The sequence below is a fragment of the Lagenorhynchus albirostris genome, chromosome 6 (genome assembly GCF_949774975.1).
Source record: "Lagenorhynchus albirostris chromosome 6, mLagAlb1.1, whole genome shotgun sequence".
In the NCBI taxonomy this organism is placed as follows: domain Eukaryota; kingdom Metazoa; phylum Chordata; class Mammalia; order Artiodactyla; family Delphinidae; genus Lagenorhynchus; species Lagenorhynchus albirostris.
The window spans coordinates 84525768-84544360 of NC_083100.1; the positions used below are offsets into that span (position 1 = coordinate 84525768).

General features: G+C 36.5%; 1 pseudogene; it reads right to left on the reverse strand.

The window, feature by feature from the left end:
• The window catches only part of LOC132521546 (large ribosomal subunit protein eL6-like), a 29375-nt pseudogene extending 12387 nt beyond the window's left edge, over nt 1-16988 (reverse strand).
• Nucleotides 16989-18593: the final 1605 nt, after the last annotated feature.

Consider the following 18593-nt stretch of genomic DNA (forward strand, 5'->3'; position numbering starts at 1 on the left):
AACCACACAACTTTAACCATTTCATAAGAGTGAGGGAGTCATCACAGAAGATAGCAAAATGTACAGAACTACGTTTTCAGCATCTTAATATTTCCTGACATTGAGAACATTATACAGAAATGTAAGTAGAAATGACAGTCCGATACTTGTAACTTTAGAAATGAGATACAGAAAATACAATTATTATGAGAGAACAGGATGGTATTTTGGGGAGGAATTGCATTTCCCTCCAACTCGTCCCACATAAAATTTGTCATTTCACAATGAAAACCTGTTGCTCTAATACAGGGGTCTACAGACTTTTTCTGCAAAGGACCAGGTAGCAAATGTTTAGGTTTTGCCGGCCAGATGGTCTCTGCTACACAACAAAGCTGCCAGATTTGGCTCAGGGTCTTTAGTTTGCCAAGCACTTTTCTAAAGTAACATATGACAAAGGAAGAACACAAAGCAAGGATAAAAGAACCTGAAGGAGGAGATGATAAAGTTATAGACAGAGAGGTATTGCAAAAAAAGAGGACAGTGGTAGTACAGAATGGAGTTCATGCTCTTTATCCATTCATTCCTATCACTCTATGGCAGAAGACTTCCATCTCAGGGTATAACGCTGGGTATATTGATGCCAGGTAACTTGCTTTATTAGGAATTTACATTTCACGGGATAGAATATATTATTTCCAAACCCCAGGGTTTTGATACTTAAAGTAGTCTGAAGTTATTCAAATTGCCTCATCTACTCCTAGGAGTTTCAGTTCAACCCTGACTACCAAGATCCCAGCAACTGACCTCTGAGAAAATTCCATGTTTCAGAGGAGAGATAAATAAGCATTTTATCCCAGCCCCTTTCCCAGTCAGCATAACGACACCACCACAAACTCCATGAATCTAGCATAAAGAGACACATTTGCTGCTTAATGCTACTTAGTTTGTGTTATTTAAATCTGGAGCCTGAGCTTTGTGAACTCATGATGGAACAACTTTGGCAAATAGAAAAGTAAACTTTGCTTCAGTGGAAGATTAGTCCGGAGGCCCAGTGGACATTTCACAGCAGTAAAATCCATGCAAAATGAATTTGGGCAAGAATAGTCTGTCTAAGATATCAATTTGCCCAAAAAATATATTTATAGACTATTATTACATCTAGGGGAAAAAAGCACTAGATTGAAAGTGTAAAATTTCATTGATAAAAATGATCCATTCTCAAATGTCAACCAACATTAACAGGGAGAATTTGACACTTTTAAATAAAAAATGATGCGTAAATTACACAAGGAATCTATGGAGACACCTTCAGTTCTTATTTTCTCCTCTATCCTGCTCTAAAACATGCAATAAATCTTTTTCAATTGGAGAGGTTTAATCTGTATATATAAGGAGACTTAAGAGGCACTGCCTTTTCTTCCTGGGCGCCTGTGTGCAGGGCTTTTTTCAGATATTGATTTTGAAAGTGATACCACACCAGAAGGTACATTGATATGGTGTCAGGTAAAAGAAAACGGCCAAGAATACTTGCAGTCTAATCAAACCTCTGTCCAAGCCCCACACTCTGATGAAATCCAATCAATAAAGACGATTAAATGACACATACAGAGTCACCAATATTAAATACACTCCATTTCCTGTACAAGAGATTGATGACACAAAGTGGACAAGATAAAACTTGACTCTGCAGGTTTATTTACATGGTCTGTGCTGTATATAAATGTGAGTATGAAATTTTGACTCAGTCACTATTTGCCTTACAAATTAAGGTGCCAACTGGGCATCTACAAACCACCTGTGTTGGATAGACTATGAAGGGCAGCAAATCATAGAGGGTATGATTCGACAATAATCATTTGGAGGAGACTAGTATTTATTTTAACATCTGGTATTTGGTTTTATGATGGAAGAGACACAGGAGACAAGGAAATAATAAGACTAACAATAAAAATAGGTATGATTTATTGAGAGTTTGCTATGAGCCAGCCAATATGCTAATTGCTTTACAATTATTATCTCATCTACAAATATCATCTCACTATATTTTCAGGGTTGAGGAAACTAAGATTAAGATGCGTTCAGTGGTAGAGAAGTGGGAGGGAGAGATGAAAATTGAACTCAGCATTGCCTGACTCCAAAGGCAGCCTCTCCAACAGCATGACCCAAATCCATTGCTAATTGTGACTATGATCTTGGGAAACCTATCTATGTCCGTTTCACTGTAGTCTTCTTCTTCTGTAAAGTGGGAGTCTTGAACTAACTAACCTAAAGTGTCTCTCTTGATCTAAATGTCTAAGAATTGGTGGTTGCACCATGCCTGACTGCTAGGTATTTATAAATTGTGAATAATATCACCTAATCAAAATTGCTCATTTATTGCTCATTGTTAAGAAAGGGTATGTTTTCAAGGGTCGCAAATTTTTTGCTCCTTATTTTAAGAGGGATGACACACTAAGAAAGTAAGAAAAAATATTTGGAGACAAGGCTTAGTTCACTGGATTCAGTAGTATTTTTGAACTTTCTGCCAAGGGAACCCTTTAGTGGCTTGGCATGGTGGAGATTACGGGAGAAGCTGGCTAGTTCCAACTACCAAGTACTTCTCCTTAGACTCAGGCAGTGGGCCTCAGCATTTTTTCTCATCAGATTATATCGCTTTTGAAAAACAAAATCATTGTGCTCTCAATTTAATCAAGCTCTGAAAAGTAAATTAAATATACACACGTCATCATTTTAAAATATTTTACAAAACACATATATGGCTTACCATGTGCCAGATACTATTTGAAATGCTTTATAAATATTAATGTATTTCTCGCTCATAACAACCCATGGGGTAGGTACTTTTACATTACCCCCATTTGTTTGTTTGTTTGTTTGGCCGCATCACGAGGCTTGTAAAATCTTAGTTCCCCCACCAGGGATTAAACCCCACCAGACATTGAACCTGGGCCCTCAGCAGTGAAAGCTCAGAGTCCTAACTACTGGACCGCCAGGGAATTCCCAACATTATCCCCATTTTGTAGATGCAGAAATTAAGGCAGGGAGAAGTCAGTAGCCCATGTAAAGGCATCCAGATGAATGGACGTACAGAACCAGGATTTGAACTGAGGCATCCGACTCTAGAGAACTTACCCGTAGCCATTAGGCTCAGCTGTTCGTGCTGTGCTTAGGAAGAAGTTTTATAAAGAAGGTAAACATTTTTAAAGGTGTTTACAAGAAGTAAAATAAAAAGCCTTTTATGCTATTGAAAGGTATGGTAGGAAGGCAGTAAACCTATAGAAAGTATTTCCCTTGAAGAAGGTCAGACTAAATTCACTCTAGAGAAAGGACAGGAACAGATATGGCCACAAATTCAATTCACGCAAATCCCCAGACAGCTGACAGGCAATTATGAGTTTTGACTACTTTTACCACTACTGACATTTTTGACACATAAGCGAGTATTGGGAAGTATTTCACCAGAATTCAAAATATCAGGCAAAACTTCTGGACAGTGACTTCTTTAAGAAAAATCTTATTCACTGATCATTCTCAGAGTAATATATTTTTTATGTTTTTAAGAGCAAGAATAAGAATGAAAAATATCTGCTCGCTTAACTTAGTAACCTGATTCTATCAATAGTTAATTCCTGCCCTTTGCCTAAGAGGCATCATGGCCACCAGCCTCACCTATGTCATAGTTACTTTTTTGTCTGCCCTTTTTTTTGGTCTCTTTTCCCCCTGGAAGGTAATCTCACTGATTTCCTTTGTCTAGTTATGCAAAATAGCAAATGTCAAAGCTTGGAAACTGGTAATTTGGCAATTTTAGACAATCACCTCATAACCACGTTTTAGTACACCTTTGAAGCAGGAGAAGTTCAAAGGCTTTGAAAAGACAACTTTTGCTTTGCCTGTTACTATGAGTCATTTGAAGTAATTGGTCTTGTCTGATGTATGTTTTGAACTGAGGAAGTAGAGCTTTATTACCACAATCAGATACAGGTTTTTAGCCGAGGAAGTGGAGTTTTCCTCACAGATGTAGATGAATGCTTGATAAGGCAGAAAACAGACAGATGTGCCTCTATGCACAAGGGAAGAGGTGTGGAGAAGGAACCAAATAAAACAGTTGAGAAAATTCCATGAAGCTACGGTAAAGTGCTTTTGGAAGCCGTCCCAGTTAGGAAATTTCTCACAAGCAAGCAACTCATAATTTAGACGCAGACTTTAGACTTTAATTTTGATACCTACCCAAACCTACCTATTATCCTCATTATGTTAAAAGTGGGTCAGTGATTTGCACATAAGTAAACTGGGTAAAGGAAAATCATCTTCTTAAAAGAATATTAACTAATCTTTTTACTTCTCTTTTACAAATATGGCTCCCAAAGTCAGCTTTGCTTCATTAGGTTTTTTTACAGTGAAGACTGATGTTTCAGAAGCTATCTCATGAAAAATAAATGGCAAAATGTTCAACTCCAGAGAATATACCCATTTATGTTAATTTCTTTTGGCACCTTCCTTCAATAACATTTGTTAATGGTTTTCCATGTGTGTATATGTGTGTAAATAAAGGAAGAAGACCAAAAATAAAACAAACAAAAAAAAAAAACTGAAGCAAATATACATACACACAAACATTTCAAACAGAAAGAAAAGAAAGTTTAGTTATCTTTTTAAATATTTCTCATAAAACATTAGGTCAACAAATATTTATTGAATGCTTACAGTGGGTCAGACACTGGGCCAGAAAATAGAATACATAGATTATCACAATCCCTTTCTCAAGGAGTTTACAATCTAGCAGGCAAAAGGACAAAATGGCATGTATAATAATAAGCAAAAGTCATCAAAGGGAAGCATGCACAGGAGAGAGCAGACTATGGCTTCCTGAAAAAAGTTAGTTAACTACTTGGATCTTAATGAAGTCAGTGCCGCGGCATGGACTTTCCAGGAAAAGGAAATAGTCTATGCTAAGGTACAGAAACATGAAAGGGTATAATCTATTTCCAAACCACCCACACTTAGTGTAGCTGGAATTTGGGAGAGAATCAATGAGAGGATGGGGACTTCCCTGGTGGTTCAGTGGTTAAGAATCCGCCTGCCAACGCAGGGGACACGGGTTCGAGCCCTGGTCTGGGAAGATCCCACATGCCGCGGAGCCCATGCGCAACAACTACTGAGCCTGCGCTCTAGAGCCCGCAAGCCACAACTACTGAGCCTGCGTACCACAACTACTGCAGCCCACGCACCTAGAGCCCAAGCTCTGCAACAAGAGGAGCCACCACAATGAGAAGCCCATGCACCGCAAGGAAGAGTAGCCTCCACTCACCACAACTAGAGAAAGCCTGCGCAGCAACGAAGACCCAATGCAACCAAAAATAAATAATTTTTTTTTTTTAAAAGAGAGGATGAAGAGTGAAAGGGGAGGGAAAATTGGTAAGAAAGGAGGTGGACACAACTGGAATCACAGAGGTGAATAAGGTGACATCTTAGGACAAGTGAGAGACAGCAGAATTTGAGCAAGATGAATAGGAATGGTCACAGAATTGATGAGACACACTAGAGTGATTTTTCAAACATTCAGTGATAGAATAGAAAGTGAAATGTACGGAAGAGAAGAAGAAGAGGAAAGAGTCCTAGAAGACGCCCCCCCCCTTTCAAAAACATTTGTCATTTTGTTTATGTACATTCATTAAGTCCTTATTTGGTTAAGATCTGCCCACTTCTCCCCAGATTGACAGCTCTTCAATTTATCTCCTGGTTCATCAAACTCTCTGGCAACTCAGTATTAGTTGAGCAACTGATTAAAAATATAAAAGATAAAATTCTAAATTTATTGAGATAGCGCAAATTATTTTGAGCTACTTCTTTGACACTGAGTTCTGACATTTCACTTATAAAAAATAAATATTTGGCAGAAAGTCAACAGTTTAACAATGCTATTTGTCACTCACACCTTAATAGGAATAAGGAGTATCAGAATTGGTCTTAAGATGGAGAAAGAGGAGAATTGAAGAGAGCTATCAAAAAAGAAGAGCAGAGATTGCCTTATAAAGGAGGTGGATACAAAAGAGATAAGGGAAAATTTTGTGAAGGGCCAGTTAGAGCTGAAGGAGGACAGTAAGGAACTATGAAAGGGCATAGTATTCAGGGAGTCACAAAAAAGTCAACGCTACTGACACAGGTGCTTCCTCTTCCTGTTAATGGTCTTCTTATTTATTAACCAACTTTGGTAACATTTGTTTTAAATTAAGACAACATTTATATACAATGAAATGTGCACATTTAAGTGTATAATTCAATGATTTTTAACTAATATATACAACCCTGTACCCAACGCAGAGAACATTTCCATCATACCAAAAATTTCCTTTATGCTGCCCTACAATCATTCTCAGGACTCATAGGCAGCTACTGCTCTGATTTCAATCAATATATACAACTTTTACCTTGTATTTGAAGTGTTTACAAATTGTATCATATGGCATGTACTCTATTGTGTCTGGATTCTTTTATTCAACCAAATGTTTTGCTGTTTTTGTTGTTGCTTAATTCTTCAGTGTTATTCATTATACAGTGCCATATTCTATTATAAATGCTGAGTAGAATTCCATCATATGAATATATCAGAATATATCCTTTTTTCTCTTAAGGATATTTGCGTTTTAGCAGTTTGGGGCTACTATGAATTGCTATAAACATTTTGGCACACTGCTGTTTGTGAACATATGCTTCATTTCTCTTGTAAATACTTAAGAGTGGAATTTCTGGGCAATGGGTTGATGGGGTATGTTTAACTTTGTAAGAAACAGCCAAACAGTTTTCCAAAGGGGTGTACTGCTTTGTACCCCCACCAGTAACATATGAAAGTTCTAGTTCCTCCAAATCATCACATTTAGTGTTATCAGTCTTTAATTTAGTTCTTTAAATAAGCATGAAGTGGTTTTTATTTAACCCAAGTGGAGAACGGTTCAGTGGGCTTTTGGCTTGCCATATCTTTTGATAAGTGGCTGTTCAATTATCTAGCCTGTTTATATTGGCTAGTTAACATTTTATTAATGATTTGTAGAAATTATTTATGTATTCTGGATGCAAATCCTCTGTCAGATATATGGATTATGAATATTTTCTCTAGCCTATGACTTGCATTTTTATTTTCATAATGGTATCTTTTGGTGGACACTTTAAAAAAAATCACTTTGGTGAAATTCATTTTAATATTTAATCTTCTTTATGTCTATTGCTTTTTTTTTCCTTGCCAAGAAATATTCACATAACTCAAGGTCATAAAGGTATTCTCACATTTTTTTTTTAAGATTATTGCTTTAGATTTTACTTTCAGGTATATGATCCATTCCTAATGTTTGTGCATATTGCAAAGTAGACATGGTAAATTTCATTCCATGTGTTTATACAGATGCTATAGACCATTTGTTGAAAAAGAATTTCCTTTATGAAATAAGATTAGTGATTGCCTGATGGTGGGAGTAGGAGCAGGGATTGACAGCAGACTTTTGGGGATGATAGAAATATGCTAAAATGATGGTGGTGATGGTTGCCCAACCATAAAAAAAAAGAAAGAATATGCTCTCTCCATTGAATTGCCTTCACACCTTTGTCTAAAATCAATTGACATTTATGTGTAGATCTATTTCTAGACTGTCTAGTCTGTTCAGCTGAGTTGTGACTCTATTCTTATGCAAATTCCACCCAATCTTGATTAGGTTGGCTTTAAAATAATTCTTAAAATCAGATAATATGAAATTTGCAATTTTGTTCTTCAAGATTGTTTCTTCATAATTTTCAAGATTGTTTCAACTAATCTAGATACATCATTTGTATTTCCATACAAGATTTAGAATCATCTTATTAATTTCTACAAAATAGCCCACTGTGATTTTAATTTGGATTGAAGTGAATCTACAAATTATTGGAGGAAAAGTGACATCTTAACAACAATGAGTTTTCCAATCCAGTAACACAATATATCTCTCAATATTTTATATCCTTTTAAATTTATCTCAGCAACATTTTGGAGATTTTGAGGTACAGGTTTTACTTGTCTTTGGTTAATTTTATTCCAAAGTTTTAAATAATTATTAATACAAATTATATTTTACTTTTTAATTAATAAAATCGGTTTTAGTGAATTTTATTCTTGAACTTGCTAAAATCACATTATTTTTAGTAAAATTTTGTAGACTCCTTAGGACTTACTACAATACAATCACATAATCTGCAAAGAAACAGTTTTATTCTTCCTTTCCAGTCATCACACTTTCTATTATTTTCTTGCCTTATGACACTTGTTCTGACCTCTAATAAAACATTGATAGAAGTAGTTAAAGTAAGATTGTTTTATTGTTCCTGATCTTAGTAGAAAATATTCAATATTTTACCAATAAAAATGATGTTGATTTTTATGTGTATGCTCTTTATCAGATTGAAGATGTTTCTTTCTATTCCTAGTTTCCTATGTTTTTATTTTTCCTTCATGAATGAGTATGGAATTAGATCAAAGCCTATTTCTGCATCTGTTGAAAGGGCCATATGTTTTTATTTTTGTTTTTTCTGTTAATATGGTGAAATGATTTGATTGATTTTTGGCTATTGAACCAACCTTGCATTTCTGTGATAAAGTCCAGTTGCTCCTGATGGATATATAGATATAGATATAGATCTATAGCAGTATTATTCACAATAACCAAAAGATGGAAACAACCTGTATTTTCATGGACAGATGTGATACAGATGTGACACATAAAAAAATATGTCACATACATACAATGGAATATTATTCAGCCTCAGAAAGGAATGAAATTCGGATACATGGTACAACATGGGTGAACCTTGAAAATATTATGCTAAGTTAAATAAACCAGACACAAAAGGAAAAATATTGTATGACTCCACTTATATAAGGTACCTAGAATAGTCAAATTGATTAAGACAGAGAGCAGAAGAGTGGTTACCAGGGGTTAGGAGAAGAGGGTAATGCAGAGTAGTTCTTTAATGGTACAGAGTTTTAGTTTGGATGATAAAAAAATTTCTGGAGATGCATAGTAGTAATTGTTGCACAACAGTATAAATGTATGAAATGCTACATTTATAGCATATTTGTACTACGCAAATAAGTTGTACACTTGAAAATGGTTAAATTTTATATTGCATATATTTTTCTACAAGGAAAATAATACTAAAAATAGTAAAATATTTGAAAATTATAATAATAAAACATTTTTAAAGATGGTAGCATTCCTGATGGAATGACTTAATGAATGACTGTGATAACAGATCTCTTACTAAACCTCTACCTCCTTCTGACCTGCAGAGTCTGTGTAGGGTGGTAACTACAGCATCTACCAGCTGGTAAAACCTGCTGGAGAAAATCTCACGAGGAGGCACACTGATTCTTTGACAAGTGTATTCGTATTAGCTAGTCCCTAAGTCCTTCTTGATCATCTTTTTATTTCATCTTTCTTTGCCATTTTCCAGAAACTATGCTCAAATTTTACCACTTTCTCTAAATTTCAGACCCCATGCCTGCCTTCCTCATTTTCAGAAGAGAACTTTTCTTCTCATTTATTGAGGAAGTAGAGGGTTTCTAAGAAATTTTTCTAATTCCCTCCCTTATCTTTCACAATTCAGTTACTACTTTGCCCGACTTACTCTTCAATCTCAAACAAAATGTTACCTCCCTTCCTTCACAAAAATAGCTGTTACTTCTATTGCACTTACTATATGCTTGGGATGCATACGGGCACAACACATGACCCCAGCCACCTGTGGTAGGTCCTAATATTAGCCCAATTTTACAGATGTGGAAACTGAGGCACAGAGAGCTTCAGCAATATGCCCATGGCTACAACTAGGAAATGCTGGAGATAAGATACAAACTCAGTCAGGATGCTCTTAATTGCCTCTTTTATAATGAGTCTATTATATCTTCCTTTAGGAAACTCATTCAATTCAATATGTCTTGAAATTTAGATGTATACATTCTCTTTTCCATTACATTATATTCACATATTACAAACAAGTTTTCATTCCCCCATATATTTTGGGTGTACACACAGACACACAGACACACATACAGACACACACACACAAACACACACACACACACAATTCCAGCCTCCTTTCAAAGCTATCACTTCCCCTTTCTTCTTCATTTTTCCTGTTAGAAGAGTTGTTTATAATTCACTTCATAAATAGGTTTTAACCACTGGCTACAAACCAACTTCTTGTTCCAAGTCTACCCCAAGACCAACTGAACAAAGGTCAATATTGTCCTAATGGCACAATCAATGGGGATCTGTTTTCACTATTCTTTCTGCTGATCTCTTTACCACTATTACCTACTTTCACCTATTCTTCTACATTTTTAGAACATTCCTTCTTTTTTTAAATTAGAGTATAATTGCTTTAAAACTTTGTGTTAGTATCTGCTATACAATGAAGTGAATCAGCTACATGTATACCTATATCCCTTCCCTCTAGGACTTCCTTCCCACCCCCCCATCCCACCCATCTAGGTCTTCACAGAGCACCAAGCTGAGATTCCTGTGCTTTATGGCATGTTCCCACTAGCTATCTGTTTTACTCATGATAGTGTATATATGTCAATCCTAATCTCCCAATTCGTCCCACCTTCCCCTTCCCCTGCTGTGTCCACATGTCCATTCTCTACATCTACATCTCTATTTCTGCCCTGCAGATATGTTCATCTGTACCATTTCTCTAGATTCCCCATATATGCGTTAATATATGACATTTGTTTTTCTCTTTCTGGCTTACTTCACTCTGTATGACAAATTCTAGGCAAATCCACATCTCACAAATGACCCTTTTTATAGCTGAGTAATATTCCATTGTATATATGTATCACATCTTCTTTATCCATTAATATGTCATTGGACATTTAGGTTGTTTCCATGTCCTGGCTATTGTAACTAGTGCTGCAAAGAACACTGGGATACATGTGTCCTTTTGAATTATGGTTTTCTCAGGGTATATGTCCAGTAGTGGGATTTCTGGGCCATATGGTAGTGCTATTTTTAGTTTTCTAAGGAACCTCCATACTGTTCTTCATAGTGGTTATATCAATTTATATTCCCACCAGCAGAAGCAGGAAAAATTACAATTCTGCAGCCTGTAGAATGAAAACCACATTCACAGAAAGATAGACAAAATGAAAAGGCAGAGGATTATGTACCAGATGAAAGAAAAAGATAAAACCCCAAACAACTAAATGAAGTGGAGATAGGCAACCTTCCAGAAAAAGAATTCAGAATAATGATAGTGAAGATAATCCAGGACCTCAGATAAAGAATGGAGGCAAAGATCGAGAAGATTCAAGAAATGTTTAACAAAGACCTAGAAGAATTAAAGAACAAAAACCTAGAAGAATTAAAGAACAAACAAACAGAGATGAACAATACAAATACTGAAATGAAAAATACACTAGAAGGAATCAATACTGAAGCGGAAGAACAGATAAGTGACCCAGAAGACAGAATGGTGGAATTCACTGCCAAAGAACAGAATAAAGAATGTGCAGATGACATGATACTATACATAGATAATCCTAAAGATGCCACCAGAAAACTACTAGAGCTAACCAACGAATTTGGTAAAGTTGCAGGATACAAAATTAATGCGCAGAAATCTCTTGCATTCCTATACACTAACAATGAAAGATCAGAAAGAGAAATTAAGGAAACAATCCCATTCACCATTGCAACAAAAAGAATAAAATACCTAGGTATAAATCTACCTAAGGAGGTAAAAGACCTGTACTCAGAAAACTATAAGACACTGATGAAAGAAATCAAAGATGACACAGACAGATGGAGAGATATACCATTTTCTAGGATTGGAAGAATCAATATTGTGAAAATGACTATACTACCCGATGCAATCTAAAGATTCAGTGCAATCCCTATCAAATTACCAATGGCATTTTTTACAGAACTAGAACAAAAAAATCTTAAAATTTGTATGGAGACACAAAAGACCCTGAATAGTCAAAGCAATCTTGAGGGAAAAAAATGGAGCTGGAGGAATCAGACTCCCTGACTTCAGACTATACTACAAAGCTACAGTCATCAAAACAATATGGTTCTGGCACAAAAACAGAAATATAGATCAATGGACAGGATAGAAAGCCCAGAGATAAACCCACTCACCTATGGTCAACTAATCTATGACAAAGGAGGCAAAAATACACAATAGAGAAAAGACACTCTCTTCAATAAGTGGTGCTGGGAAAACTGGACAGCTAGATGTACAAGGATGAAATTAGAACAGTCCCTAACACCATAAACATAAACTCAAAATGGATTAAAAACCTAAATGTAGGACCAGACACTATAAAACTCTTAGAGGAAAACATAGGAAGAATGCTCTTTGACATAAATCACAGCAAGGTCTGTTTTGACCCACCTCCTAGAGTAATGGAAATAAAAACAAAAATAAACAAATGGGACCTAATGAAACTTAAAAGCTTTTGCACAGCAAAGGAAACTATAAACAAGATGAAAAGACAGCCCTCAGAATGGTAAAAAAAATATTTGCAAACGAATCAATGGACAAAGGATTAATCTCCAAAATATATAAACAGCTCATGCAGCTCAATATGAAGAAAACCAACAACCCAATCAAAAAATGGGCAGAAGACCTAAATAGACATCTCTCCAAAGAAAACATACAGATGGCCAAGATGCACATGAAAAGCTGCTCAACATTACTAATTATTAGAGAAATGCAAATCTAAACTACAATGAGGTATCACCTCACACCAATTAGAATGGGCATCATCAGAAAATCTACAAACAACAAATGCTGGAGAGGGTGTGGACAAAAGGGAACCCTCTTGCTCTGTTGGTGGGAATGTAAATTGATACAACCACTATGGAGAACAGTATGGAGGTTCCTTAAAAAATTAAAAATAGAATTGCCACATGACCTAGCAATCCCACTACTGGGCATATACCCAGAGAAAACCATAATTCAAAAGGACACATGCACCCCAATGTTCATTGCAGGACTGTTTACAATAGCTAGGTCATGGAAGCAACCTAAATGCCCATTGACAGATGAATGGATGAAGAAAATGTGGTACATATATACAATGGAATATTACTCAGCCATAAAAAGGAACCAAATTGGGTCATTTGTAGAGACGTGGACCTAGAGACTGTCATACAGAGTGAAGTAAGTCAGAAAGAGAAAAACAAATATTATATATTAACACATATATGTGGAATCTAGAAAAATGGTACAGATAAACCAGTTTGCAAGGCAGAAATAGACACAGATGTAGAGAACAAACATACGGACACCAGTGGGGGATAGCATGGGGGTGGTGGTGGGATGAATTAGGAGTTTGGGATTGACCTATGTACACTAATATGTATAAAATAGATAACTAATAAGAACCTGCTGTATAAAAATAAATTAAAAAAATAAAAATCTAAAAAAAAATTATGTACATTCCCACCAACAGTGCAAGAGGGTTCCCTTTTCTCCACACCCTCTCCAGCACTTTTTGTCTGTAGAGTTTTTGATAGCATTCCTTCTGATGGCCTAGTTTTATTGCCCCTCTTTCTTTTCTTAAATATTGATGTTCTCAAGAATCCTGTTTTTTTCATTCTCTTTCTTTCAAGTAGCTCTCCCAATATCTGCAACTTCCTTAACCTACGAATACTTCATTAATACACACATATTAGAAGAGTGGTGTTTACCTTCTTTCCCACTTGCAAAGGGATGGATGAAACAAATTTTGGTAGACTACCTCTAAGACTAAACTTAATCCCTGCTCTAATCCGACAATTTTAGATACAATTAGCCCTTATTTGTTCATTAGTATGTTCCAGGCACTGTTCTAAGGGCTACGTAGGTTTTAATTCATTTCCTTCTCACAATTATCACATGCGGTAGATACTATTATTATCCCTACATGAGAGGTGAGAAATCTGAGACACAGAGAAGTTAAGTGAGTCACCCAAGGATTCCCACCTGGAAAATAGTAGAGCCAGGGTTCAAAATAAAACAGTGTAGTTCCAGAACCATTCTCTTACCAACCATGCCTCATAATGTTTTAACCACTGAATAATGTTATTGGCAGGACCATGGCACTAAACAACTCCTGGGCCTCTTTCCCATGGATCCTGCAGAGTCCCTGACAAACAGAAAGGTGATCTCTCTTGTTTATCCACTCTCACACAGGTAAGAGAGAGACAATGACATTCTGAACTAAATTTTGTAATCTCAAATGTCATAAAACTATTGCTTGTCCACTGTCCTATAGATAAGAGAAAAGCAATGGCATTCTAATTAAGCAATGGATTTGGAATAAGGAAAGAAAGTAAAACTAATAATCTGCCCCTGTCCTCTCAGACATAATATGGAGCTGTAAGATACATTTTCACTTCCTAGAGTACAGACTAGATGGAGAGATGCATTCAACAACCAAATAGATTCTGTTTTAATGTAAATCATATCATATCACTCCTCTGTATCTTACCCTTCAATGGCTTTCCACTACATTTTGAATAAATATTAAGTGTATTAATGTACACATACATTTCAGCATCACCAGACTCCCACGAATTTCTCCAATCTCTGTGTTCACCTCTCTCCCTAGTTTACTATGTTCCTTTCACCCTAGTCTCTGTTCTCTCTGCGTGGGACACTCATCTTCCCATTCTTGGCAAAGCCAGCTCCTTTTTATCCTTCAGGTCTCAGCTTAAATGTTACTTCCTTAAAGAAGCCTTCCTTGGACACGGAATATAATTAGGTTGCCCTCCGCTCCCAATTACTGTCTAGCATCTCACTTTGTTTACTTCCTATCAGGATCAAAAATTGATAAATTAATTGCTAATAATTAAATTTTAAATGATTAATTCTTTGCCTACCCTACTAGTATGTAAGCTCCTAATTTCAACACTACATTAATGATTAGCACAAAGCACAGAATATAAGCAGAACCTAAGATATTTATTATACTGAGAAATACAAAGTGACATATTGCATGGAATTGCCCCCCCCCGCAAATTCCTTTGTCTGAAAACTCATATAAGCCTTATCTTCCCATGTATATTTACTTGAAAGAGCATGCACTTCAGAGTTGGACAGAAGTGGATTCATATCTACCTCTGTTACTTACAAACTGCATGATCTTGGGCATAGTTATTTTGAAATTTTCCCTCATTCGATAAGGAAAAAAATAATATTTACCTCATGGAGTTGGTGTGATTATTCAGTGTAATAGTAAAATGACTAAGTCTATTCCTGGCACTTAGCCAACAGGTAATAAATGTTTATTTTCTCTCTTCACTCCATTCCTACCCACAGTGACACTCCCTTGCAAGGCCATGGATCACCCCAAACATATGAGAAAATAAAAGTCAACAAAAGCAATCTTTTTCAAGTTTCAAATGTCTAAACCACATTCAGCCTTGTCTTTAAAATCCCAGAAAATTTAATGAGGAGGAGAAGGATTATACAGAGGCAGAAGAGGAGAAGCAGGAAGCACAGGGGAAAAGGTGAAGAAAAAATTAAGGAAGAAAAAATTAAAGGGTTTCCCTCTTGAGAGAGTACCAACAGAGCATTTCAGTCTTGGCCGCATATCCACTGAAGACACACACAGAACATGGAGGCAGCTCTGAAAATAGGAAAGCTTTTTTTTTTTTTTAACATCTTTATTGGAATATAATTGCTTTACAATGGTGTGTTAGTTTCTGCTGTATAACACAGTGAATCAGCTACACATATACATATATCCTCATAATTCCTTCCTCTTGCGTCTTGCTCCCACCCTCCCTATCCCACCCCTCTAGGTGGTCACAGAGCACAGACCTGATCTTAGGTTTTCAAGGAGGTTTCTTGTTGACTCCATTGACACAATACCTCCTGCCAGGCCCTCTGTGCCTCAACATTCTTCAGAAATGAGCAGCTCTGTTCCAACAGGTTTGGCCAATGTGACCATTTCACAGATGCTGTATGTTGAGGGAACATCTAGTCCCTTACTTTTTTCTTCCTTTGAGTTGATAGTAATCATGGATAGTTAAAGGCAAAACAACTCAATACTTAGAATTTTACAACTTGGTTACATTCCAGCATTTGTTTACTTATTAAAACAATTTATTGGCAGTTTGGGAGGAAGATTTTTTCCTATAGAAAAAGCCTCTGAGGTATTTCTGGAGGCATATTTCAGATTCTCAAGGAGGACTTAGTAGGAAATAGTTTTTGCTACAATGTTTGACATGAGTCCAGGCTATGCCTGGAACTCTCTTTATATAGAGACAACATACACAGATATCTCCAGAGGTTCCCAGTAGGTTTAAAATGAATCTTAAATGTTCCCACTTCACAAGGGCAGGGCTTCTAGTCTTAGGTGGGGACATCAGCCATTTTATCAATATTTCTCCTCAGTGTCTCTAGTCTGTCCGCACTGGTATGTTTATAACAGAAGTAGCCTTGTGTGCCCTAAAAGATGAGACCCTTGGGTAATAATTGCCAGGTGATGGGGTGGATCCAGGATAGATGGCATTGCAGGTAAAAATAAGGATTCGGGATGCAAAATGAGATCACATAATATCTTGCTTTTAAATGACCTTTAGCTCACCTACATACATAATGGTTTGCAAAATAAGTAAAAACTGTTACCAAGTTGCTCAGCAGTGCTATCTTAAAATATCTCTAAGAGGGATAGTTTTAAACTGGAAGAGTTTTTAACAATCTTCCTATGAGTTCAAATCAGATTTGATGAGGAGCAATGCAGAAAAGTCCTGAATCTTCAGAAATGTGCATCTGTTCTTAAGTTTAGGAATCATCGATCTGAAGTGCAGCTGAATGGGATAGATTCAGCAGCAATTTGAAGAATTTGAGTTTGTCAAAGTCAGATTTCACACATGGGGACTCACCTTATCCAGCAGGGCTTTTAGCACTGGTTCTTCCTGCAGTCCCTCTGTCAGGCACCCTGTATGACCTACTAAGACAGTCCCCTTCTGGCAGCTTTGCTTCATCTATGCCTGTGAGGAACCCTGCAACGTCATCTTGCTTCTCCTCAACCTCACTTTGACTTTAAGAAGACTGGCTGTAGTACATTTTCAGAACTGGTCCCAAAGCCCAAATCATGGAAAGATGGGATGATTTTCTCCATCTTATTAAAAACTTAGACAATACATCATTTTTCTTTTTTACTGTGGGAAAATGTGTAACAAAACTGTTCATGCACTAGTGCTTTAATAGGAAGCCCAATGGATGCCTTTTACTATTAAGTGTGGGTCTGGCATGTTCATAGGTTTGTGTTAATTCTCTTAACTGAGGGCTCTAGAATCCTGTGGCTTGGCTATCATGATGTTGAAGAACAAAAAAAGCCCTAGTAGAAACACCAGAATCCTATTTGCACAGGAATTTGGTGGGGAACTCATGGCCTATTTCATTTCTACCTAGCCATGGCCCTCACGAATCCTGCTACTGCTGACCAAATCAGGTGTGTTTATAAGGCCTTCCTTTTTAACTTGAACCCCTACTGGTTTTCTTTCTTTCTTTCTTTCTTTCTTTCTTTCTTTCTTTCTTTCTTTCTTTCTTTCTTTCTTTCTTTCTTTCTTCCTTCCTTCCTTCCTTCCTTCCTTCCTTCCTTCCTTCCTTCCTTCCTTCCTTCCTTCCTTCCTTCCTTTCTTCCTTTCTTTCTTTCTTTCTTTCTTTCTTTTCTTTCTTTCTTTCTTTCTTTCTTTCTTTTCTTTCTTTTCTTTCTTTCTTTCTGTGGAGGGGAGGCTTATTTTTTTTTTTCCCCACACATTTAGCTGGACTCAAGCTTGAGTCCAAACAAGACTACTCTGAGCAGATTCCACTGCTCTGTTACTCAGCTGGATGGGTCCCCTTGTGATGGCATTCCCAAGGACCCACTGGCTGGGATCCATAGCATTCCACCATTAGAACTGCTGACAAAGGTTTTTTTTTTTTTTTTTTTTAATGCGTTTTAATCTAATGCTTAAGGAAGGGACGGATGTTTACTTGTATGAACCTTAGTTTATGGTGGGCTTACGTAAGATTCCCAGGACATTTGGAAAGCATGGGATTTAACGCTCTACATGCTCTGAAGGTAAAACAAAACAAAACAATAGACTTATTTCCCTTTTGTATCTTCCTTTCTAACTCCTCCCCCCACCACCCTTTGGGAAAACATCACTCTTTCCAAATGGAAGCCTCTCTTCAGAAAAGGAGAAATCAAGTGACTAACATTCTTTCTTTTACAAGAGAAATAAAAATAACACACAAAGAAAGAACATTAAGTGATTTCCTTTCCAGTGATCTTTGACATGTTTTTATGAACCTACCTCCAGACTTCCCTCCTCCCAATACACAGCTTCTCACATCAGAGTTGCATTAAGAATAATAAAATTAATTAATTAGTGAATAAAAATGAGTCAGAAATTATACATTGTTAAGTTTTCTTTAAAATGTAGAACATTTTACATCCTTCTAAAAAGGAATGGCTTTCTGTTTTATCTAACACAGATGCTATTTACAATAGGACGGAGTGAGAGAACACAGATAAAATGGGACTTAACCAATTGGTGGACCCATTAAGAAGAATATTAATATCATTTTCTTATCATTATCAC